Genomic DNA, 25,993 nt, shown 5'->3' on the forward strand with positions numbered 1-25,993 from the left:
CAGTAAAAACAATTCTGCACAAATCTCCAACCCTATGTATTTTCGTGACCCCTTTGGTTCCTGAAGATACCCAGTGTTAAGAGCCCCTGGAAGGTAACAGTAGTGGAACACTGCACACACACCCCTTCACTTTCCCTTAAGTGCACACACACAAACGCAGATCTCACAACCCACCCACCCATCCATGCACCCAGACAAAGACCATCTTTGTTCGCCCCGCTGTGCTCCGTGTCTTTTGAGATGGGCTGAAACTGCTCGTTAAAATCCGTGACATCTATTGGGGAGATCGACCCCCTATTGCTCACGGTTTACAAGTCTCCCCCACCTCGTCCAACGCTGGCAGAAAAGAGGAGCACAGCCTTCCTCATAAGAAAAGCAGCCTAGAGTTCCAGCGACAGCCGATGACTTCTTGAATGAGGGCGCTTTATTAGCAGTCAGATTCAGAGCAGACCTCCCTCGTGCACGCTGACAGTCCCAGCAGCCTCAGTGTCTCATCGCTGAAGTCCGTCAAGAGCCCCAGACTGAGAACAGTGGCTCAGCTCCATTCCCAGGCTCAACTCAATCAATACATCAATCTACCAGTTAAACAGCAAATGAACGCTGTCATCGGAGGGTGACAATTAATGCAGCACCTCGTTAGGTATCGGCCCGCGCCGTTATCAAGATCAACGAGGACGGCTGTTAAAGCAGCATCTTCCAAATCAATTAACTCCACCATCGGCTTCTAATGAGAAAAACAAAGATTTTTTTAACATTGATTTCATCCCCTCAAACCAGTTTGCGTGAGACCACAATGCAGTTCCAGAGAGTCTTTTGTCTACAAACGCATTTAATTACACTTTCTAAAGCCATCAAATTGTGTCCCTTTTACAATCTCCCGACAGATATTTTCTTATGATTGGACACACAAGCAAGCGAGACACAAAGGGTTTGACAAACTTTAAAGGTTTTAAAGGGATAGTTCACCCCAAAATAATAATTCTGCCATCATTTGCTCGCCCTTGACTTGTTTTAGTTTGAGTTTTTTTGTTGTTGTTCTGTTGAACACAAAAGAAGATATTTAGAAGAATGTTGGAAACTGGTAGCCACTAACATCAACAGTAGGAAAATCAAATACACTGAAAAATTATTCAAAGATGATTGCTTGGATTTACTTATTTTTTTACGTTAAGTGGTTGTAAACAATTTATTTAGGCTGAATTTAAACAAACAAATTAAGTTGAACATTATTAAATTTAATTTGTTTGTTTAAATTCAACACAAATAAATTGTTTGCAACAGTTTTGCCTGCAACACTTTTTGGTTACCGGTTTCCAACATTCTTCAAAACATCTTCTTTGGAGAAAAGTCCAGGATGCTTAAATGATGACAGAATTTTTAAATCCTTTTTGAGGGAACTAGCCTTGTGAAGGGATGTTGTTTAGTCCCCATTGACTCTCATAATGTGGTCATCTTTAGAATATCTTTGGGGTTCTGCAGAAAAAATGCATTCATTCATTTTCATTCAGCTTAGTCCCTTATTTATCAGGGGTAAGCACCGCAGAATGAACCACCAACTATTCCATCATATGTTTTACAGATGCCCTTTCAGCTGCAAGCCAGTATTGGGAAACACCCATACACACTCATTCCCACACACTCGTACACTATGGCCAATTTTACTCCATCCAATTCACCTATAGTGCATGTCTTTGGACTCTAGGGGAAACCTAAGCACCCAGAAGAAACCCATGCCAATACAGGGAGAACATGCAAACTTCACACAGAAATGCCAACTAGCCAAACAGGGACTCAAACCAGTGACCTTCTAGCTGTGAGGTGACAGTGCTAACCACTGAGCCACCGTGCCTCCCTGAAAGTAAAAAATATATATATATTTTTTATTCTAGTTGACCTGTTAGTGTGTAAGCACGAAGATTGTTCACCCCTAAATTTGTTCACCCCTAAATTAAAAAATGATTACAGCACAAGTAAATGTGGTCTAAATTTGATAGTGTGGACAAAAACTAGTAATTATTTCACATCTCATCTCATGTCATCTCATTTTCGTCCACTTTTCTGAGGCCAGATCGAGAGGGCAGCAGTCTTAGGAGAGAAGCCCAGACTTCCCTCTCCCAGACACTTCCTTCAGCGCCCAGCCAAGAGACAAGACCCCAAGGCCAACTCAGGTGACTTCATTTGATGTGGAGGAGCAGCGGCTCTACTCAGAGCTCCTCCCGGGTGACAGAGCTCATCACCCAATAAGGCTTTTGTTTCCGCAACCGCACGGGCTGCCCCATGCTTGGCCTGTCGGTACCCATCAGCTCCCTCGGGAGTACTGCAAGCCAACCAACCCTGTAGGACTCCTTCTTCAGCTTGATGGCATCCCTTACTTCCGGTGTCCACCACGGAGTTTGTGGATTGCCGCCTCAGTAGGCACCACAGACCTTACAGCCACAGCTCCTCACCGCCGTGTCAACAATGGAGTCAGAGAACATGGACCACATCGGTCTCTATGTCTCCAGCCTCCCACTTGATCTGGTCAAAGCTCTTCCAGAGGTGAGAGTTGATAATCTCTCTGACTTGAGGTTCAGCCAGACGTTCCCAGAGAACCCTCACAATACATTTGGGCCTGCCATGTCTGTCCAGCTTTCCCCCCTGCCAGCGCATCCAACTTACGACTAGATGGTGATCAGTTGACAGCTCTGCCCCTCTCTTTATTAGAGTGTCCAAGACATACGGTCAGAGATCAGATGATACAACCACAAAGTCAATCATCGACCTCCGCCCTAGGGTGTCCTGGTGCCATGTGCACTGATGGACACCCTTGTGCTCGAACATGGTGTTTGTTATGGGCAAACTGTGATTAGCACAGAAGTCTGTAATTATTTATCAACCGTAATTCCTACGGTTACAGGAGAATACTGTAAAGAACTGTTCACATAATGAAAGTCAATGCAGTCCACAACCTACATGTGTGTGTGTAAATAACAACATTTTTCAGTTTTGAGTGACCTATCCCTTTAAGTGCACCTGAGTGTTTGTAGCTCTATTGGAAATCACTAGCAGACAGCAGGAATATATGTGACACTATGGCATTACGCATCCCAGAGGCGACAAGTGCCGCATCCCATCATCAAATGGCTCAAAGCAGCAGCAGAAGAGGAAGCTTGTGTCTGTAGCAGGAAGGACAGTCGCCACAGGGGAAGAGGTGAGACATGAGTCCCCGTCACTGGGACATTCATGTTCTGTACCTGGATAAACCGCATCCATCCTGCTGGCGCGGCTCTTGATAAACCTCGGAGGTCATCTGATCCGGGATGAAAGTATGTCGGAGGACTCTGATGAGCACGAGGAAGGAAAGCACTTCCAGGCTGGTGTGATGGACAGCTAGTGATTAGGAGGAGCAAGAGGTTAAGTTACAAACCGCCCACACCCACTGACCTATACTGCAAGACAGATATACGCTGCAGAAGCGGAGCCTCCCTGTGTCACACGTGCTGATGGACACAACATGCTCACGTTCATGTGGACAGACAGGAAACTCTTTCTCTTTGTGACTTCAGTTCCACAAGGATCAATATGTATATAGGCTTCAAAAAAGTAGAAATCCTATTTACTTTCTCAACAGAGAAATGTATTTTAATTATAAAACATAAACCTTTCAAAAATAAGAAAGTTGGTTCTACTTCTCTCTGCATTTCAGAAAGACATATCACATATTTTTAGACATTCGTATAATCAGATATCAGAGTAAGCTACAATATGATACAGCAGGGAAAATAAGTATTGAACACCTCATGTTTTTTCCTGGTTATAATCTTTCTAAAGGGGCTGTTGAGATGGAATTGGACTAAGATTTTGGTAAAAGCCCAAACAATACAAACAAACAAAAAAAAAATCTGAAAAATTTGTTACATGTAATAACACAAGGAGAAAGTGCTGAAACTACTGAAACGTGTTTGATACTTTATATAAAAGGCTTTTTTGGTGATGGCAGCTTAAAGACACCACATGGAGAATGAAGTTACATGCATTGCTCAGGTGTGGGTTTTTCACAGACTTCAACAGAGTGTAAAATTCTTGCTGGTTCTGTGTGTCTCGTCTATCAAATCTGATCTTTATTTTGGATTTTCTATTGGATTTAAGTCAGGTGATTGGCTGGGCCATTCTACAGCTTGATTTTCTTTCTCTGAAAGCATTTGAGAGTTTCCTTGGCTGTATTTTGGATCATTGTCTTGCTGAAATGTTCACCATGGTTTCATCTTTATCATCTTGATATTGTAGATTGGACTGAAGCAGCTAATATTATTTACAATGATGAAGGGGAGAGGATTGCTTTCTAACTACTGAGAGATTTCAGCTTCTGTCTGGGCTTTCACTGCCTTTCTACACCTCCCTTTCTTCACGTGTTCATACGCATTAATTAATTTGTTAAATAATAATTAAATCCTTTGCATATATGGATTTCTTTGGTTGTTATCAACATCTGGGGAAATTTTCAAGTCAACGGCACCTTTAGAAATATGTTTTCTGAAAAAAATTGTAACATGTTCGATACTTATTTTTTCCTGCTGTACGTACATTTGAAAGTGAAGTCCGACATTTTCTTTTAAAAAACGTTCTGTTGTCACTGTTGTGATCATTCACCACTGGCTTGCTTAGATTGGGACTTGTGGAGCTCCGCTATGGTGGATTTGCTCTTCAGTGTTTGAACTTTTAGCAGTGAAACTTAAACCACACTGAACTAAACTTAACTGAACTTCAACTCTGAAATCTGGACTTTACTAAAACTACGTTAAGCTGCTTTTACACAATCTACATTGTGAAAAGCCATGTTAATCAACATGAATTGAATTGAATTAAATCATTCATGGACCCCAAAGGATCTATTGTTGTATTCTTTATTACCAAAACATGAAGGATGCTTTTAAAGGTTGCATTTTACGGTTAATTCTGAGATCGTAAGAAATATACCCTCGATATACCAAATGATGCCGGCTGTAAATTTGGGTCATAGCTACATTTTCTGAACTTTCTGTAAAAAAACTCATGACTCTAAAGTGGAATTCAGCACCCACAGAAGTCTCTCTTACCACAGAAATGGAAAGTAAGGCAGATCCACAGTGAACAGTGGGTGCAAAATTACATAAACCCTTTAAAATTATGTACTGTAATTAAGTTAGTGATACGTGTCTTTAAAAGTTTGTGATTTATTTTACGTTTATTTTAAAGAAATTAATACTTTTATTAAGCTATAGTGCATGTTCAAATTAACACCTTTCCTACTTTTACAAAACATTTGTGGATAAAAACAACTTAACTGATTCTGATAACGGATAACTTAACTGATTCTCTTAACACTTTCAGTTTCCACTACTGATAGCACACGAGAATGTCCACTCGGAAGACATTTGTGTTTATCTGCAAGTCAAATCTCCAAGTCACAGCACTTGCCAGGTTAAAGAGAAGCGTTCTGGTAAATTTAACCAAAATAATTTACTGCCGGCAACACAGTGGCACAGTGGGTATCATGATCGCCTCACAGCAAGAAGGTCACTGGTTCGAGCCCCGACTGGGTCAGTTGGCATTTCTGTGTGGAGTTTGCATGTTCTCCCCATGTTGGCGTGGGTTTTCCCCACAGTCCAAAGACATGCGCTATAGGTAAATTGAATTAGCTAAATTGGCCGTATTGTATGTGTGTGAATGTAAGAGTGTATGGGTGTTTCCCAGTGTTGGGTTGCGGCTGGAAGGTCATCCGCTGTGTAAAACTTATGCTGGATAAGCTGCCGTTCATTCCGCTGTGGTGACCCTTGATTAATAAAGGGACTAAGCTGAGGGACTAAAAGAAAATGAATGAATGAATGAATAATTCACTACCCAGCCAAAAGAGGGGATGGCACGTGGGGTGGGATGGGTTTCTGAAATGTTACATTTCCATATCTCCAATAACAATAACTACCATACTTCTCACTAAATAAATAAATTCATTTTTAAAATGACATGAAATACAAACATTTCTTGAGTATCAACTCGACATACAACTGTTTTTTTCAGAAGAATTATGTGACACTAAATAATGTAGTAATTCAGAAAATCTTCAGAAAATAAATCTGAATTTCAAATAATTCAATTATATTAATGATGACAATTTATATTCAAATAATTAGGAAAATGTTTACAGTTTTACAAAATTATTATTATTACTTTTGAATGAAATAAAGCCAACTTGGATGAGCAAAGAGACCACTTTCAAAATCATTCTGACCTAAAACTAACAATAAAAATCTTAAATATACTGTATTTCAGTGTTTCCCAAGCCTGTTCCTGAAGGCACACCAACAGTGCACATTTTCAACCTCTTCCTAATCAATAATACCTAAATCAAATCATCAGTCTATTAGAACCGACTCTAAATCCTGAAATGAATGGTTCAGATAAGAGAGACACTGAAAATATGTACTGTTGGTGTGTCTCCAGGAACAGGGTTGGGAAACACTGCTGTATTTAATACTTATATAATAAACTCCCCTGGACTGAAAGCAATCGTAACACTTACAGTTATATATTGTATTGTTGCTGCTGATTCAATTACATCATTTGCAATGCTCCACTGCATGAGCAGTTCATCATAACAGACGGTAAAAGACGTGCACCTTGATCTGCTCCGTCTCATTAATACAATCGCACATCAATGCAAGAATACGATAATTAAGTAATTTCACTATTGGCACATGAGTCTGAAAGGTATAGGCCGACTCTGTGTGCTATAATTATGATGTCTAAGCTCTGGAGCCTTTCGTCAGAGCTGTCAGAATGAAACTATCATCACTGACACCTGCTGTGTCCATCCAGCGTGATGATGAGAGCTTGACATTTCTACACAGACCACGAAGCTGCTCTGCTGAGGTACGATCAGCAAATACCAATAACACACACTTTTTCTCTAAGTGTGGGTATCAGCTGTAGTGTTTGCACTCACCTGCGTAGAGCAAAGTCAAACAGAGAAATTATTCTGCACTGTTTATAAGGACAGCTTCAATCTTGCTACTGCTTTGTCAATATATTTGTCGCCCTATGTAGGGGAGGTCATACAGGTCATTGAAAGCCTTGAAAAAGTCATTGTAAAGTAGATGAATACTGTATGTAAATATCTGCCATGTGCTTTGCTCGTGGTAACAAAACATATAATAGAAATGTTAGTCACAGTGATGTGGGTGTTTGCAGAAGCTCTGCAATTCACAGGCAACAAATGTGGATAATAAAATTACTCTGAAATGATAGTTTGATTTTGAAAAATGTTTGAGACTATAGATTTTTTAATGCAAGACAATAGTTGTGTGGCATGCACTTAAACATCTGAACTTATAATTTTCTCAGCACAATGCTATTCGCATGCTAGTAAAGTAGGGAAGTATGCAAGTCATGGATGCAGCAATAACAATTTGATATGCAATAAAAACCAATTGAAGGCATAGTTCTCCCCAAAATGCTAATTCTGTCAACATTTACTCACGCTTATTACAAAACCCATTGAACACAAAAAGAAGAAATTTTGAAGAATGTTGGAAACTGGTAACCATTGACTTCCATCGTATTTTTTGTTCCTATTATGGATGTCAATGGCTTTTAACATTCTTTAGAATATCTGGGGCTGCACAGTGGGTAGCACGTTCGTCTCACAGCAAGAAGTAGGCTGGTTCGAGCCTCAGCTGGGTCAGTTGGCATTTCTGTGTGGAGTTTGCATGTTCTCCCTGTGTTGGTGTGGGTTTCCTCCGGGTGCTCCGGTTTCCCCCACAAGTCCAAAGACATGTGGTACAGGTGAATTGGGTAGGCTAAACTGTCTGTAGTGTATGTGTGTGAACGAGTGCATATGGATGTTTCCCAGTGATGGGTTGCAGCTGGAAGGGCATCTGCTGTGTAAAACATATGCTGGATAAGTTCAATCCCGTGTTCTGACCCCAGATTAATAAAGGGACTAAGCGGAAAATAAAATGAATGAATAGAATATCTGTTTTTGTGTTTTAAACGAAGAATCTTCAAGTTTAGAACCAGTGTGAACGTTGAGGAAGTTTTCATTTTTGCTGAACTGTTCCATTAAAACATGATCATTTTCATAAATATACAAGTTGTCATGTGTTTTTTAAAGGTCTGGTAACTTTTTTATTTTGGTTGTCTGTGGAACACAAAATAAGTTGTTGTTTTTTTACCCTTTTTCATGGTCATTTTATCTTTGATTAGTAGGTGTCCGAAACAACACTAGCCAGCCAATTCTATTTTAGTTTTAGTCTTCTGAATCATCTTAGTGATAGTTTTAGTCGACTAAATTTCATAAGATTTTTTTTCATAAAAGTTGACTAAAAATATTTGGTTTAATTTTAGTGTAATTTAATTACATTTTGTATACATTAATTTATACAAAATATTTTGATGATCATGTGAACATAAGACTGACCAATTTAATATATTTTAATGTGCAATTTAAGTAAATTCTCTAAATGTCAGCGAGAGATTATACCATTTCAGTTCAGCAAAAGCACACACACAGGTAAATAAAAAAGATTGGGTTTATCTTTGCGTGAATTTCGGGATGATTCCCTGGCATGCTGATGTCGCTTTAGATTTGTTGTTTTTATCAGCTATTTCCTCCCTATATATATGGTCTTTTTGTTTTGACATCAAACGTGAATCTTGTTTTTCTCTCAGCCATTTTATTATTCTTTAATCTGACAGACGCCCCTATGGAAGATGATTTAATGCGGGCATCTACTGTGAATCAGTTACTTTTCAAATGCGTCATGCATCACACACAAAGATTATCTCTGATTGGATATTTTTCAAAAAACATCCCTCAATCACATTCTCATCTCAATTAAATTAGTCAACGAAAATGTCAGTATATTTTTATTAAAGTTGTCGTCATCATCACTTAATTTTTATTTAGTTTTCGTATTGTTTTTATCAGTTGAAAAACTTGTTCGTGGCGAAAATTATGTCAACGAAGTTAACACTGATGGCCACCAATGACTTTCATGGAATATCTGCAAACTACTTCTTTTAAGTTACACATATGTTATAGAGGTTTAGATTATGTTATAACTACAGTTATTAGCTGCCAAAATAATAGTGGAATGTTTTTCAAAATGTTTCATATTTATACATTTTTTAAATTGTTCATTTGGTTTTAGTTTTTTCTCCTCGACTGTAAAGGAGCATCTAATTGACTGTTTGACGGAAGACAACATATCGGCGCAGCTTAACCCATAATATGTGACAACATGTCCCATTATTGAAAATAAATTTCACAAAAGTGAGAAAGGTGTCTGGCGCGCAGACAGGTGCATGAGAATTTACGTCGGAGCAGCAACAGGAGAGTGGAGGCTCGGTTTTCCAGATGGTTCCTCTGGAGGCATATTATCTGCTCCATCACAGCAGGCTGAACCTGAGACTGTTGAAGTGTGTATGGGGGGCTGTAAATACTGTGGGCAGTTCGGTGCCACAATGATGCTCCCAACCCTGCAGCCTGTAAGTGATCCTTACCTGGCCTGTCCCAGCTGTGGGGTAGGCTTTCCACCCCCCTCCGCCAGCCTAGTCATGGGATAGGTCTGCTGCCTTTATCCCCACAGTTTCTCGATCCCACCACAGGATAGACTTACTGCTAAATGACAGGGTTGGCCCGCTCTCCAGGTAGTTGCACCACGGAATACCTGGACAGGAAAAGCATGTGACATACTTTTATTTGGTCTGTGTGTGTGTGTGTGTGTGTGTGTGTAGGAAAAAAGAAAAACAAACACAGTTCAATTAGTGGCAGCATCAGGAGAGAGCTCAACGCCCTTATAAATGAATAACTAGCATGCGCAGGCCCCTTCCCTTTTTGATTTGCGGCCTTATCTGTTTCCCTGGAGTTCACTAATTACACAGCGTCTACGGTTTCAGCGGGCATGTTTGATATGAGTTTATCTGAGCTGTCCGTCAAGCAATTAAGGTCAGCGTTCAGCACTCTCTCAATAGCCCAGTCACGGCCTCAGCAAGCAGGGAACGGATCAGACCAGCTCAGATCAGGTGAGGTCTCTGGTACTAGGTTTCCACTCCTGCCGTCCCACCATGACAACACACAATGGCTGTGATCAGCGTTGTTCCTACATGACTGTTCACCCTGAGCGACCCGTCCTAATGGGCTATTAATGCTCGCGTGGCCTCGGATAGTTCAGTGAGTACGTTTACATGTGTGGTTAGAAATTAAGCCAAGGAGACTTTTTATATCGGTCTGCATTAGTATATACAGTTGAAGTCAGAATTATTACCTCCGCCCCTAAATTATTAGCCCCCTGGTTTATTTTTTTCCCAAATTTCTGCTTAACAGAGAGCAGATTTTTTCAACACATTTCTAAACATAATAGTTTTAATAACTCATTTCTAATAACTGAATTCTTTTATCTTTGCCATGATGACAGTAAATAATATTTGACTATATTTTTTTCAAGACACTTCTATACAGCTTAAAGAGACATTTAAAGGCTGAACTAGGTTAATTAGGTTAACTAGGCAAGTTAGGGTAATTGGGCAAGTTATTGTGTAATGATGGTTTGTTCTGTAGACTATCGGAAAAATATAGCTTAAAGGGGCTAATAATTTTGATCTTAAAATGGATTTTAAAAAAATTAAAAACTGCTTTTATTCTAGCCGAAATAAAACAAATAAGACTTTGTCTAGAAGAAAAAATATTATCTGACATACCGTAAAAATTTCCTTTCACTGTTAAACATCATTTGAGAAATATTTAAAAAAGCAAAAAGAATTCAAAGGGGGGCTAATAATTCTGACTTCAACTGTATATGAAGTGAATCATAATTCAAATATGTGAAATTTGGAATTTAATATTTGACCCTATTGTATGCAACGCAGAGGCAAATTACTGTACAACTGCATATTCTGGAATACACCACAATTGCATTATCTATGGCCTTGTTTCCAACTCAATGTGACTACTTGGACTTCATCAAGACTCTTTAATTTTGGCACCCTCTACAACACTTTCACATATTACAGAGTGATCAAACGCAGGTCACATGGCTTAAGGCAGAAGGAAAGTACATGTGAGAAGTTATTTTGATCCTATATAATGTTTTGGTACAATCTAGCAAAGTATGAATCCCTTATTTTGGTACAATTTCACATGTCCAAGAGCGATCGTGTGTTGCTCCAATGGGCTATATGGACAGCTAGTGTTTTTCAGCCAATAATGAACTTCCGGTGAAAGCTTTATGTGACTATTTTCAGCTTCATATGGTTACTTTTACAGCATCGATGCTGTAATGTAATTGATATATAATCAGTTAAATAGAGTTAGGCATGCATTTGGTTGTTAAGGCATAAAAAGAGACGAAAGACGCGGCCGCCAGTGCAGAAACTCCATTGTGTAACATTAATTTCCATTTTTTAAAGACATGGGGTGGAAAAATATCATTTAATGCAGTGCTTCTTGTTTGGTCTGATACCCACTTTATATCATATCTCAGCCAGGCAGTGACGATTGCTGGTTTTTAAAGAAATCAGATCTTAAACATGGCGATTTTGTGTGGGAGGACAATTAACCGGAAGCCCTGGGGCTGGCTGACTGAATGTGCTTTCAAATACCTCAGGAAGTGGTCCAAATTGAATTTTTTGTTTGCGTAGGTATCTTAATACACTAGGTCTAAATGACATGCAACTAATACTTTTCTGTGAGGGCAAGATTTGTCTGGCTATTTTGGTAATGTGATCTTTACTAAATGAATTGTATTAGTCCAGCTGTAATCAAACTTTTAAACAGCATGTGAACATAGGGCATTTGAATAAACTCAGATCTACAAGTAAAATACAAGTAAATCTAAGGCCTAGCCCGGTCCTGGCCCACGATGCACAGGCTGTAGCCAGTGTTTTCAATGAAAGGAGCTAGACTGCTCAAAAAGTCACTAAATTACGTCATATGTCAATTTGGATATTACTGACGTCATTACGTCCAGCAGTTTCTGTAGAAAGCTTTTTTTAATAAAGCAGTGTTTATATTTGCACTACATAATAAACTCAGATAAGCTCAGAAGCCGTAACTAAAATCTCCGTTATTGAGACCAAGAAAAAAATAAACGGACAAATGAAATTGTTGAATTTCAAACGAAGGAGAAGCAGACTGGTTTGACTGTACAAGGGAAATACCTCACATTCGCTGTGCTAAATCATTTGCTGTTGGTACGCAAAGAATGATCTGCTCTCAGGCTGCAGGTGGGAGAGACGTAGAGGACTGGCCCGCCTGTGAGTGCTCTGAGGCAGGGGTGGGGCCGACGGGATCACCTGCAGCTCGTTGAGAAGAGTAGGAAAGCTACAGTACAGACAGATGAGAGTCTAAAAAAATCTCCAGCAACATCAAAAAAAGTTGTTGGATGTGTCTGTAGTTGCTTTTTTGAAAATTTGCTGCTAGGGGGGTCTGAAAAGTCATTAAATATTTTGACAAAGTCGCTACGTTGGCAACACTGGCTGTAGCCCTGCCATTGTCCAACAGCTTATCAAAATTTTTGGCCCAAGTTCGACCCCAAGCTTGTCTTTTTTCCACCAAACAGCTTATACTGTTACAGCTATTAAAATAGACTAGATTTGTATTTAATAGAAAGTTGATGTTTTTTCCTTTAGTTTTTTTATCTGAATAATTTTGAGGGGTTTTTTTTTTTGTTTGTTTTTTTAATTGTACGTTTTTGTTTTTTAAGTGACTTTGATATCCAAGCAGTGTGTGGTCCACAGTGAGTTTACTCAACAAGTTGTTCAAAACCAGTTGGCTCATCATTTAAAGTTGTCACTATTTGAAAAGTTGACCAGAAGTTTGCCTTTCCTCTAGTGTTTTTCACAGCTTTAAGTTCGCCATTGGCAATTTTTCTCTTAATGTTCTCCATTGTTTGTGGCTGGAAATCTCTTTGCCCAAGGCATCACTGGTGCTTCCGTACTGCATGCATTAGATCTCAATCAACTTTTTTAAAGTGTTTTCTGAAGCAGGCCCGAAGCTCAATATGCATCCTAGCAATGAGGTGAAAATGTCCTGAAGCCTGGCCCTAGGGCAGGGGTAGGGAACCCATGGCTCTAGAGCCACATGAGGCTCTTTCACCAAAAATATGTAGCTCTCCAGCTGTCTCCTTTCAATAAAAAATTAAAACTGTCACTAAAAATCAGTTTCCTTTTGAAAATACAATTAAAAAGACCTTTTTATTGTATATTTTTACAGCAAAATGAAGAAGAATAAAAGGAAATTTCAACCAATGTGCATGTGCATCGCTGTGGACTAACTTGAATCACGACACCAATAAAGGGCATGCCACTTACATTTCTATGGTAACCTTGCGCCATAAAATGTAAACAATGTTCATGAGTGGAGAAAAGAAAGAAATTCTATAAATTGTCCTTTATTAATACATGGACTTGCTCAACATGTGATGCTTCATATATGTCCCTAATGGCTCTACAAAAAATGCATTTGCCGAAAAAATCCGAAATGGCTCTTTGCTGAAAAAAGGTTCCTGACCCCTGACATGGGGCATAAAAAAGTCAGGCCTCGACAGGCTTGGGCTCAAATGCAGAGCTCTAGAAAAAAATCTAAATTCAACTAGAAAAATGTAGATATATTTTACTCATTTCTTCTTTTCTTTAAAGAAATACTAAAAGATTTTGGTTAAAGAGCCATACTTTTTTTGGCAAAAAGACTGACTGGCTTGTGCTTTGTATAGTTACATCCAATTGTACAATTTCACAATATAACAATACAGCACTGTAAACCCTAAAGCTACTGTAAAACAGTGACCTTTACTGCTCAAATAATCACAAAAGCAATCATGCAAGTTCATTCAGTTCATTTCTATTGAAAATGCTTCATGTGAAGTTTGAAAGGGTGAAGCTTTTTTGCAATAAACATCATTCAACAAATGATGTCAGCTGACTTTATCTTGTAATAAACCTTCAAATCGTGTCACACAACGTCCCTGAAGCATTCAGATGGGAGTTGTTGTGAGTACATTTTATTATTATGTTTGATTAAATGTGGAACAGTGCGATGCGCTCTGCTCTGTCTCTGTTCTGTTCACCTTGAGTTTGTCTCAGGTGAGGCTTTTGAACAGCTCTTGGCTGAGCAGGACAGTACTAGACGACTGTGTGGTCAGACAGTAATAAATTACATGAGTAAGACATTCGCTCTGCAGTGGTGTGGATTGCCCGAGTGGTTTCACTTCACTGGGAGTAGTGCATGTGTGTGTGTGTGTGTGTGTCTGAGGCTTCGTGTGATCTGTGACATGCTGTGTTGAACACAAGATTAACTAGGTGACACTGTGATAGCCAGGCATCGCGAAACACCCAGGAGTCCTCTTTCAAAACAAGACTCTTCTTCCTCTACTCTTCTTCCCTCTCACTGCCATCGCTCTGTATTCCTTCGATAAATTTGCATAAGAAATAAGATCTGATGAGTCATGCAGATGCTATTGATGACCAAAGAGAATTTTTTGGGGGGGGCACTAAGATATTAGTTTTGAAATATCCTTAAATGCTGTTTGGTGGACTATATATATTGTTTACAAAGCTATGCAGTGAAAACTTTACAGCTGTTTTTTTGTGCCTCAAAACAGAGCGTGAGCTCATGCGGTGCTTATTTTCCTAGATGCCAGAGGCACAGCACGAGAAATAGACTTCAGTCAGCATGATAACTTCACGGCTAGTGTGTCAGATTACATTGCGAAAGGTTTTGTGCACGTATACCTACATGCCATACTTACTGCTCATAAAATATGCATATGACATGCTACTACTACTCCTTTGCTTCTAAATTTTACTGCATTCGTGTCAAATATCCACTGATTATGTGGTAAAGCAGCACTTCTGATGTGGTGTTTATGTAATGCTGCAGTTAAAGTACACTTTAACTACTGTTAAACTTTAAACAAAGCATCTTAAAGGTCCCGTGAAATGCATTTGAAATACGCATTTTTGCTCATTATTTTGACGTAATCTCACCCGAAGTCCAAAGAGAGGCTGGGACATAGAGTAAACCCCCCCCCTTTTTTTTTTCACAAAAATAGCCAATAGCATTCTGTTTTATCGTTTTGCCAGTGAGAGTGGTTGAGCTCAAGTGCATCAAATGAAAAGCAAATGAGAAAAAGGGGGCGTGGCAGATACTAGAAAGCATTTGATTGGTTATGATTTTATGAGAACTGAAGTATGAAGTACGTGAATAAAACCATTAATACATTTAGGTGGAAGTGACAAACTACATGTCTATGTCAGTTTTATATCTACTAAACGTGAATTTTGTCACTGTTTTTGGGCACACTAGCTCATAGATATCTTAAAAACCAACCATACTGATACTAACATCTAAAAAACTTGATTTTAATTTTAAAGGACCTTTAAACAGCCACGAAGCTGGCTTAAATGAGCTGTGAAAAGATGCTTTTAGTTTTCTCTTTCATGTCTCTTTTAGTATTGGTGATTCAGAGAGTTCAGTCGTACGAAATTTAACGATTTTAAAAAGGAGGCGTGGCACCTAACCCCACCCCTAAACCCAACCGTCATTGGCGGATGAGCAAATCGTACTAAATTGTACGAATTAGATCGTACGAATTCGTACAAATTAGCCACTAAATCAAAAAGTTACGAAATGCCTTGAGATTGTGTTGGCCTCTCACAAGGAAACGTAACTATTTAACGTTTTGTCCGTTTAGTGGTTAATTCGTACAAATTTGTCGAGTTCAATTGTATGAAAATGTAGGATTTTAAAAAGGAAGTGTGACACCCAACCCCAACTGTCATTGAACTGTAATACATTTAAAGCCAGTACAACAAAAAAACATAATCCTTATTTCCTTTCGCTTTTTCTTGTTCACTCAACTTTTGAAAACATCTGCTGCACTGACATAAATTATTTGTCAGTAATACAAAAAACATTTAGTTGGGTTAACATAAGATTATTAGTTTTCTGGGGAGGTGAACTACTCTGTTACAAAACTTTTTAAGTTGTGCCAACTGAACATTTTTGCCTGTAGAACTGGAATGCCTGAAGTTGAGTGAACAAAAAAACCCAATCTTTATTTCCTTTGTTTTTTTTTTACGTGTACTCAATGTTTTTCTCTTTCTTCACCTTTAATTGTTAGGACAGTAGAGAATATAGACAGGAAAGCGTGTGGAGAGGAGTGAGGAGAAGGATCGGCATAGGACCTCGAGGCGAGAATTGAACTCGGGTCGCCGAGAACACCGGAGTGCCATGTGTTGACGCACTAAGCACTACACCATTGGTGCCGACGTGTATACTCAACTTTAAAAACATCAGTTGCTCTGACCTCAAATATCTGAAGTTGAGTGAACAAAAAACTCTTTTGGAAATTGGTTATAAGAAATAACACCTTATCAGAACAAACAAACAATAGAAAGAAAAAGCAAAAGGAAATAAAGATTATGTTTTCTGTTGTTGTTGTTTTACTGACTTAAATATTTTACAGTGTGTGGGATGAGCAAATCGTACTGAATTGTATGAATGAGATCGTTCAAAATAGCCACTAAATCAAAACGTTACGAATTGCCATGAGATCGTGTTGCTAACAACTCAGAGAAAGACTAAGTGTTGTGAAAGTAGTGAGGAGGTGAATAATAGGAACTTGTGAGGGACTATTAGCATCAAGCAGGGTTGGAATTGTAGCCAAATTGTTGCAGATTTGATCCCCGGTACCATCAGGAGCTGACTGAATGAACAGCTCTCTTCCTTTTTCAATAACCGCAACTGAGGTTCCCTTGATAATGGAAGTAAATGGCTGCTCACTGCTATGCAGACTGTGTGGTTACTCTTTCTCTTTACTACACCTTATGTGTGTGCACATACATGGATTTAACTATTAACCATACTTGAGTGCCACTCAGTCATGCCATCCATCCATATTTGTCATTTCAGGCAACTCAAATATGATGTTTTTGTCTTTGGTATCGCTTTTTTTGTCCCCAAAACTGCTGCCATTTTGCATCTTAAATAGTGATGATTGTAAAAATTGTTTGTCTTATTGCTACGCTTTCAAACTATTGGACTTTTTAACAGAAACTAAGATAGTAATTAGTGTTGCATTATGTATTTCAGGACAAAAAAGATCAACTTTTTTCTCTCTAAAAGTCAGTCATTTTTGGAATTAGTGAGAAGCAAATGAGGAGTAGGACCAGGATGTTCGAAAACAATAGCTTCGTCCCCCACCTGGAATTCAGGGAAATTAGAGAAAACGGCAGCCTGTAAAAACAGCAACCTGAAGGGTACGAGTAAAAAAGGCGAATATGTAGGGGGCGTATTGAAAGGAAGGCTAATATTCAGAAACAACAGGCAATGAAGGCAATATCTCATCATGGCCTGAGAGCACATGGTGGGACTCTTAAATGAGTCTTGATTGTACTGAGCAATTTGGAACTCAGCAGAGCACTCAATTAAGGCGAGCGATTAACAGCGGATCTGACTTGTCCTGCTCCCTGTGATGTCACCGGTCTTGGAGTGTGGCAGCCATAGCAGGTGTCTGATTTGACCAAAGCACTGGCCAGCAGCTTATATCATTAATAAAGCCCGAGCCTCAACGTTTCAACACTGCAGTACACTCCATTTTATGCCATTTTCTCCGCATGAGGCTTTCCTTTCTCCTGTTTTGCTTTTAAATGTAGTCCGACGAGAACCCATACTTCAAACCAACATGCCTCCTGAATTAATTTTGCGGTAGACATTTCTATGTGGCGCTGAATGGTACAATAATCTGACTTCATTTTAAGGGGCCTTTTCAGAAAGGCAAAATGTGCCGTGATTTGGTCTCCAGTGGTCATTCTCGAGTAGATTAAGCTCTGCTTTTAAAGTTCAGCCAAAGTACAACTTTTCATTAGTCTAGTTAAGTTTACTGTGTTTTTAAGCCACGTTTGTCACCAACGGAAAAGCTGAAATGGTGCGTTTCTCTCGCCGGCATAATCTCTGTGACAGAGCAGCTCTCGGTTCTCCTTTTGTGCAAGCTGCTCTAAAACCGTGTGTGTAATTGCGAGTGTGTGCCGTTCGCCGAGAGTCGACCAGCGTGCACTGTACCTCCTTCAAACGTCTTCCCAGTCAATGGAAAAACAAAGGTCAGGACTCTGGAAATGTCACTCAGTCCCTGGCTTGGCACTTAGAGGTCCAAGGGAACCCGGAGGGGGGGCTTGGCCTGGCTGCAGGTTCCGGGGGGACAGAATAATGTGTCACACGGCTGCCGCTGCTTCCTCTTCCCCTGGTGCTTGGGGGCAGGCAGAGAGGCACGGTGGGGGCTCATTGTTACACTGCCTTTTCCATCAGCTGTCAGGAGAGCAGGGGGCCCGGCTAAATGGGCACTCTAAAATACTGCACGCCGGGGAGTTGGCCCTCTCAAAAATATACAGTATACCTAGCGAGCGGAAAGGATAGATTTAAAGCTTTCATATTTAATCACAAAAATGACATTTATACATTATGCGTAATAGCACTCCTTACGCACCCTCATTTTCACTTTTATCATATGTGCTTGTTTGTCAACACTTGCGTTCGGGGATAGGAAAGCATACTGCGCCGTTTCCAAGAACACTTGAACAAACACAATTATTACCCAGACGGGAATTTCAACTCTCTATTCAAAGTCCCAGGAAGCCATGCTGCGTTTTCCTTATATCCATACTGGATTACTATATTTGGATTTAACATTCAAAAGAGCTGCATAATAAGGGAGAATATACCATCAGTGACCTGTTTACACCTGTCTTAATAGGCATTTACATCAATTTGATTACTGTTGGATGCTGCTACATACAGGTGTTAATGGGTCTGAAACATTTTGAGCTTGTCCACTGGTGACCACTTCCGATAACAGATCTCATCCAATTGTTTTTATAGATTACTCATTTTGTTGTATGCATTTAAAATAGGATTGTAATTTTTAATTGACAATTATCCTTTAAAGGGCACCTATTTCACCCCTTTTACAAGATGTAAGATAAGCCTCCTTTGGTGTCTCCAGAATGTGTCTGTAAAGTTTCAGCTCAAAATACCCATCAGATTATTTATTATAGCCTCCAGAATCGGCCCATTTTGGTGTCTGAATACAGTGTAGCTGTTTTTGTAGACTGTGGCTTTAAATGCAAATGAGCTGCTTCTCCCCGCCCGACGATCCACGTGCGTGTCTGCTTCTCATTATGTGTTACGTCAGATAAACAGCACAGTGACAGACTCGGATGAATACCATGAATACCAGACTCAAAAATACCAAGTAAGTATATTTCATGTGCTTGTGGTGGAGTTTATTCAAGCCTTTCTGAAATGATGAGTCTCACACAGATGCCATTTGCAGTATGCTAACACACACATGCACACACATATTAGCGTTTACTGACAACATGGTGATTATAGCGGTTAAGAACTAGATATGGATTGTACTGTTTTTAATACAAATATGCTGTTTTAAAAACGTTTTAAACTTATACAACTTATCAAAATCACAGAGTTTGAACAGATATTTTAGTCCCAGTTCATTTGCACTGTGGACATGTGTATGTATGTTATTATGGAAAAATGGCACCTGAATTCGGTGGGCGAAAACAGCACACCTACGTCACGTATCAGAATCACTGAGATTTGGGTTCTGTCTTAAAATAAGGACATTTTAAAAAAGAGACTTGTTGGGTTTATATCTCTCCAGTCTGACAATGGACACACTATACCTACACACAGTTCTGTCCAAACAGCTTCCAAAAGTTGATTGTCTTCATAGCTGTCCTTTAAATAGTTACACTTTATTGATTAACCATGAAAATCATAATTGTGCATAGTTTTGAGGTGCACACAGCTTAGGTTTATTAAAAACTCGGTCCCACTTTATATTAGGTGGCTTTAACTAATATGTACTTACACTGAAAATAATAAGTGGTTTCACTGTGCTTATTATGTAGATACATATTCTTATATTGTACTTATAACTGAGTAAATACCTGCTTGTAATTACAGGTCTGTAATTAATTTCTGTAATTACATTTGTCATTGCACTGTTGACCATCCCTTATATCTTAACCTACCCTTAAACCCATCCTTAAATTACATAGAAGTTAAGGCCACCTAATATAAAGTGGGACAAAAAAAATCTAATAAACTCTACTAGGAAAAACAAAGAGGCCAAAACTGCAGTCTCAAACATGAATAGATGTAAATATCCAAAACATAATGTATCGTAAACAGTAATATATAATACTCATATGCCTTTTGTTACATTTTGTTAGTCACCTTAATCAAGTTTCATGGTTACTTTAATCAACTACTTTACACAACTTTTTTAAGCTGGATTTTCTAATGAATAAATTACCTGCCATGATATAATTACTAAAAAGGAGTTAAACAAACATTACTTATTAGCATATGTTATTATATTAGTGCATAATGTGATCATATATCATATATAGCGGATATTGTGTACATATATCACTCTTCAGTTACAATACACATGCCATTATAAATCTCAATTTGACAAAATCTTTTCTACTTAGGTTCAGATCTGATTATTTGTGTTTTATAAAAGAACTCCTGCTCCACTAACATTTTAGGGCCTTATTCATTTTGCTTCAGAATAACTGCGGGACAGAAATACAGACTTTTTGGCTATGCGCTAAAGACTGGAAATGAGTGAGAGAAACAGAGAAGGGAGCGAGAGAGCGAGAGCGAGAAGGAAGCTGATCAGATGATTATTTGAGCCGAGCAGGATAAGTGGTTGAAACGGAGCCGTGTTTGCCGCTGCACTGCGGGTGATCAAGGTGAAGAAGGAGAAAAGGCCGTCCACGCCCCCGAGCACACCTGAGATTGCCTTACCTGCCGTCTCTCAAGCGTCATACTGGGAGCGTGGAAACCCGAGTGCCGCCACCACAAGAAATCTGGCCGTCAGTCAAGTGCTTTTGTTTGCAGTTCTGCGAACAGGCCGGATTGGGTTTCTCTGCTCTAGAAACAAGGAACCTAACCAGAGGAACACCATCAACACAACTACAAATGTACTCAGACTAAATCGTTTGCCAGATCCGTCTTTGGAAACTTAAATGTATTTTTTTTTTGCCTGTATCAATGTCAGCGGCATCTTACTTTCATATCTTGATTTCATATTTGCACTTTAAACTATTTAAAACAGCTTTGTGATGAGAATGAAAGGGCAACAAGATTTCACAATGTTTTGCTTTTACAGTATGAGTTAGTGCTCAACACAATCCTGAGATTCAAATACAATGTCATGGACACAATAATGTCAGGAATGCTTCATGGACTGACTGAATTCAGAGAGGCCTTAGATAATATGAACATTTGTTTACAACTCTTCAGAAAATTCTTTCAAATCTAATAGCAAAATCAACTCAGATTCAATTGTATTTTATTTTACTCATCTTTCTGTGTAGGCCTTGAAAAGTCTTTGGAAATTCACAATAGTATTGTGTTCTATGGTCCTGTCTATGTAAAACAACTTATGCTTTCTGTTATACTAATGTTATACTTATACTTTCTGTTATACTAATGTTATACTTATACTTTCTGTTATACTAATGTTATACTTATACTTTCTGTTATACTAATGTTATACTTATACTTTCTGTTATACTAATGTTATACTTATACTTTCTGTTATACTAATGTTATACTTATACTTTCTGTTATACTAATGTTATACTTATACTTTCTGTTATACTAATGTTATACTTATACTTTCTGTTATACTAATGTTATACTTATACTTTCTGTTATACTAATGTTATACTTATACTTTCTGTTATACTAATGTTATACTTATACTTTCTGTTATACTAATGTTATACTTATACTTTCTGTTATACTAATGTTATACTTATACTTTCTGTTATACTAATGTTATACTTATACTTTCTGTTATACTAATGTTATACTTATACTTTCTGTTATACTAATGTTATACTTATACTTTCTGTTATACTAATGTTATACTTATACTTTCTGTTATACTAATGTTATACTTATACTTTCTGTTATACTTTCTACTTATACTAATGTTTTTTGTTGTTGTTTTTTGTCTTGATTTTGTGAATTTTTAATCCAAATATAACTTATACTATTACTATTACGACTAAACGAGTCCAACATCATGATATTGGTCCTAAATTCCATTTATAATGGTCTTAAAAAGCTCTTGACTAAATGCAGGGAGATTTATAGACCATTTAGAGGGATGTAAACAAAAACAGCTGTCTCAACAAATTTCCTTTACATTTATCATTTCTATATAGCTTCCGAGAATCCAAAAAAGAGCCACATATTGATAAATAACGTTATGATGGCTGTTTTAACATTAGGTTATGATTGAATTGCCTCTTGTTGCAGTTATGAAATAGTTTGATAACAAGCAGGAAGTGTTCACGTGCCAATCACCACATTGAAATGCTCTATATGTTATGCATGAGACTAAACTGGCATCTAAATGCTGAAAGACATTACCAAAGACACTTGAGATTCTTTAGATTTCTGTAATTATCCCATTAGGATACAGCCGGACACATGAGGCCAGAAAGCAGGAGTAAACGATAAGCGAAAAACCCAGTGGAAGAAAGCTGGAGCGAGTGAGCGAGCGATGGAAAGGAAGCATCTGATGTAACAGGACACTGTAAGCAGGCAAGTGAAAGCCTCCTCCTTTCCTCCTTCAGGGATAATTGTTGTTTAGATATACTTTTACCCGTGTCTCACTCTCAGGTCGTGTTTATACAACTTGTTATTGTGGTTTTCTCTTTGCCTTTTCTCCCTCTTTTCCCTCTCCCTTTTCCTCCTCTTCTTTGTACTTTCTTGCTAGGGGAAAATCTGCGAGGCTTGCTCATCGGTGCCAGCAACAGTTAATCCTTTTCCAAAGCACCTTAACTATGCTGGGAATTCTGCAGATGCTAAATAAAACAACGGGAACAACCATGCACTTAACACCGGCTCACGCTGGCAAGAGAGCCTGTGTCTTCAGATGCTGCATTTTTTTTTCTAAGTAGTTTAAAACAATCTGCTGTTGTGTGATAACTGTGTGTTTCTCTTGAGTGAGCGGGTAGCAGGGCTGTTCTGGGTTCAGCAGCACCGCCTCTAATCCCATTATGGCCGTTCACCTCAGATTACATAAAATAAATCAGCAAATATGCGAGGAGGAAATAAGATGTTTCTCTGCATTAGTTGACCAAAAGTGTCAAGCATTGACTGTCTCCTTAGGTTTGTGTGTGCGTGCGTGTGTGTGTGTTTTATATCAGGTTCTGGATTTTCCATTTGTTAAATTAATTAATTAGTAATATATTTATACATTGCAATCGGTGGGTAATCATATAGGTCATGTCACTCATTTTATTAACATTTCCTGTGCATTAATATATTTACCTTTTATTTCAGAAAACAATCAAATCTCATTCCATATAACAATAGTTTATATCTAAAAAATTATTAAGAGTCATTTAAATACATATTCAAAAATCACACTGGAACTACAAAAACTTTTTAAATCTTTCTACCAATAGGCTTTATTTATTTGTCAGCAGGAAGTTATGTAAAGTAATCACTAAAAAATACAGTAAACTTTATTATGATCACTTATTCATTAATATATATATATATATATATATATATATATATATATATATATATATATATATATATATATATATATATATATATGTAGAGAGAGAGAGAGAGAGAGAGAGAGAGAGAGAGAGAGAGAGAGAGAGAGAGAGAGAGAGAGAGAGAGTACATGCAGGCCACAGTAATTGCATTTTTACATTACTAAATCAGTTTGAACACTATTTCACCCATATTAACTCATAGACAACCACTTTTAGAAAAATGGGATGTTTTGACTATCAAAATGTTAGAATAAGATGGTTTTGTTTGGTCTTATTCAGGAAATTTTAAATAAGAAACTAGAAAATGTATTACAGCTGATAGTAATAAGATACATAGGAACTAAATGAAATGAAATGAAGAATGTTAACCCTTATGTGCTGTTGGGGATGTTTTCATCCACTCTGGGGTGATTTTGTGTCTTAATTTGACCATAACCTTTTCTGTGTTTCAGCTAGCAGAATGATTTTGGTGACAAATCTTATTTTGACACATATTTTGAGAAAATGCTTTGAAATTTTTAAAGAACTCAGCGATACACTGAGCAAATTTACTACCCTTTTGTTATGTTAGGGATGAAAACATCCACTGAATTAAACTGCTGTAAAATGCATCAGATTAATATTTTCTTCTAATTCTTTTCCACAAATCTCTTAATCAACCTCAGTCCTGGTCAAAACTAGTAAATTGCTAAGAAAATGACATAATTTTACTTTTTAATTGCCAAATTCATAAGCGATGTCACTGATTTGATGAAAAACACACATAAAATGACCTATCTTTAATATGAACAGTTATTTTATATCATTGCCTTTGATGCATCGTTTTTGATTGATTTTCATTTTTTCTCTTTAATTTACTGTTGGTGGCTGTTTTTGCCCCATTGACTTCCATTATAACCAAATTTTTTTATTACAAAACCATGACAACACCATATAATCATGCATTTTTGATTGTTGGTGGTTTTCTCTGTTATGAAGAGGTAAAATTTGTCATTTTAACTGTTGATCATCAGTCGGGACCGTTAACCCTTTAGATAGGCCTGTGCAAAAAAAAACACAGTTTGTGGATTTTATATGGAGTATAACAGCAAATTAAAGTGTGTGTGAGAGTGTGAGAGTGACCTTTGTGCACTTATCTTGATGTGTCTGAGAAAATCAAAATATGATCTCAGCTCTCAGAACTACATGGAGTAAAGAAAAACAAAGACTGTGTATTTATGCACCATCAAATGTGGTAATAATGGAAGTCAATGGGGCAAAAACAGTCACCAACAGTAAATTAGGAAGAAAAAATTTAAATCTAACAACGCATCAAAGCCAAGGTTGTTAATCATTCACATGTCCAAGACTGTGATAACATGTTTTAAAAAATCCACTCCACAACTACATTTCATAGTGAAAATACATTATTTTGGCTTTTTTTCACCAAATCAGTGACATCATTTATGAATTAGCAATTTTAAAAAATGAATCCTGTCATTTTCTAAACAATTTAGTAGTTTTGATCAGGACTGAGATTGATTAACAGACTCATGCAAAATTGAAAAAAACAATATTAATCTGATGCAGTTTTACAGCAGTTTAAGTCTGGATGTTTTCATCCCTAACATAACAAAAGGGTAGTCAATTTGAACAGTGCACAAGGGTTAAACACACACACACACACACACACACACACACACAAATACAGGTATTTTATGAAGACAGCCCATATAGGGCTAAACAATATATTGTTTGAGCAATGATATCGCAATGTGTATCCACAATCGTCACACTGGAGGATCAGATTGTTTATTAAAGATTAAATGATTACAATATTATTGTATACATTTTTATACAACAATGACCATGTTATTTTCCATTTGATTGTTCAATATCTATATTTAAATACTTTTAGACTTCCTAGAAAACCATAAAGGCAGGGATACTCAAACTTTTTTGTATGAAGGGCCAAAAACCAAATATCATTAATAGCCGTGGGCTGAAGAGAAATATACCAAACTATTTTACATTAAAGTTGCCATGGGTAATTTTCTAACTATTTTCATAATATTTAAAAATAAATAGAAAACGACACAACAAACAAATAAAAGGTTAACCGTCCCCATTATTCTCCCTCTCAGATGGGATGGCAGGTCAAAATCAAAGGTTACCATGGGCCAACTTTGGCCTGTGAGCCCTAGTTTGGGCATCTCTGCATAAAGGACTGATTATTTATCTTTTATTTTTGCATTGTCATATTTATATATGCTTATAATTTATCATATTTTATGCAGACACACTGCACAGAAAAAGTCTTGATCACCCCAGTCGATCTAAATGAATGTAATATTCCCAAATAGAGCTATTTAAATCATCTATA

The 25,993-nt window shown here is 37.8% G+C and overlaps 1 long non-coding RNA gene across 1 annotated transcript in view; it reads left to right on the forward strand.

Annotated features, from left to right (window-relative positions):
- The window catches only part of LOC130234806 (uncharacterized), a 46,741-nt gene extending 24,087 nt beyond the window's left edge, over window positions 1-22,654 (forward strand). The window contains exon 3 of the long non-coding RNA XR_008838333.1: window positions 22,532-22,654. This is a non-coding gene — a long non-coding RNA (uncharacterized LOC130234806). The remainder of the gene's footprint in view (window positions 1-22,531) is intronic.
- Window positions 22,655-25,993: the final 3,339 nt, after the last annotated feature.

Source organism: Danio aesculapii, chromosome 9 (genome assembly GCF_903798145.1).
Source record: "Danio aesculapii chromosome 9, fDanAes4.1, whole genome shotgun sequence".
NCBI lineage: Eukaryota > Metazoa > Chordata > Actinopteri > Cypriniformes > Danionidae > Danio > Danio aesculapii.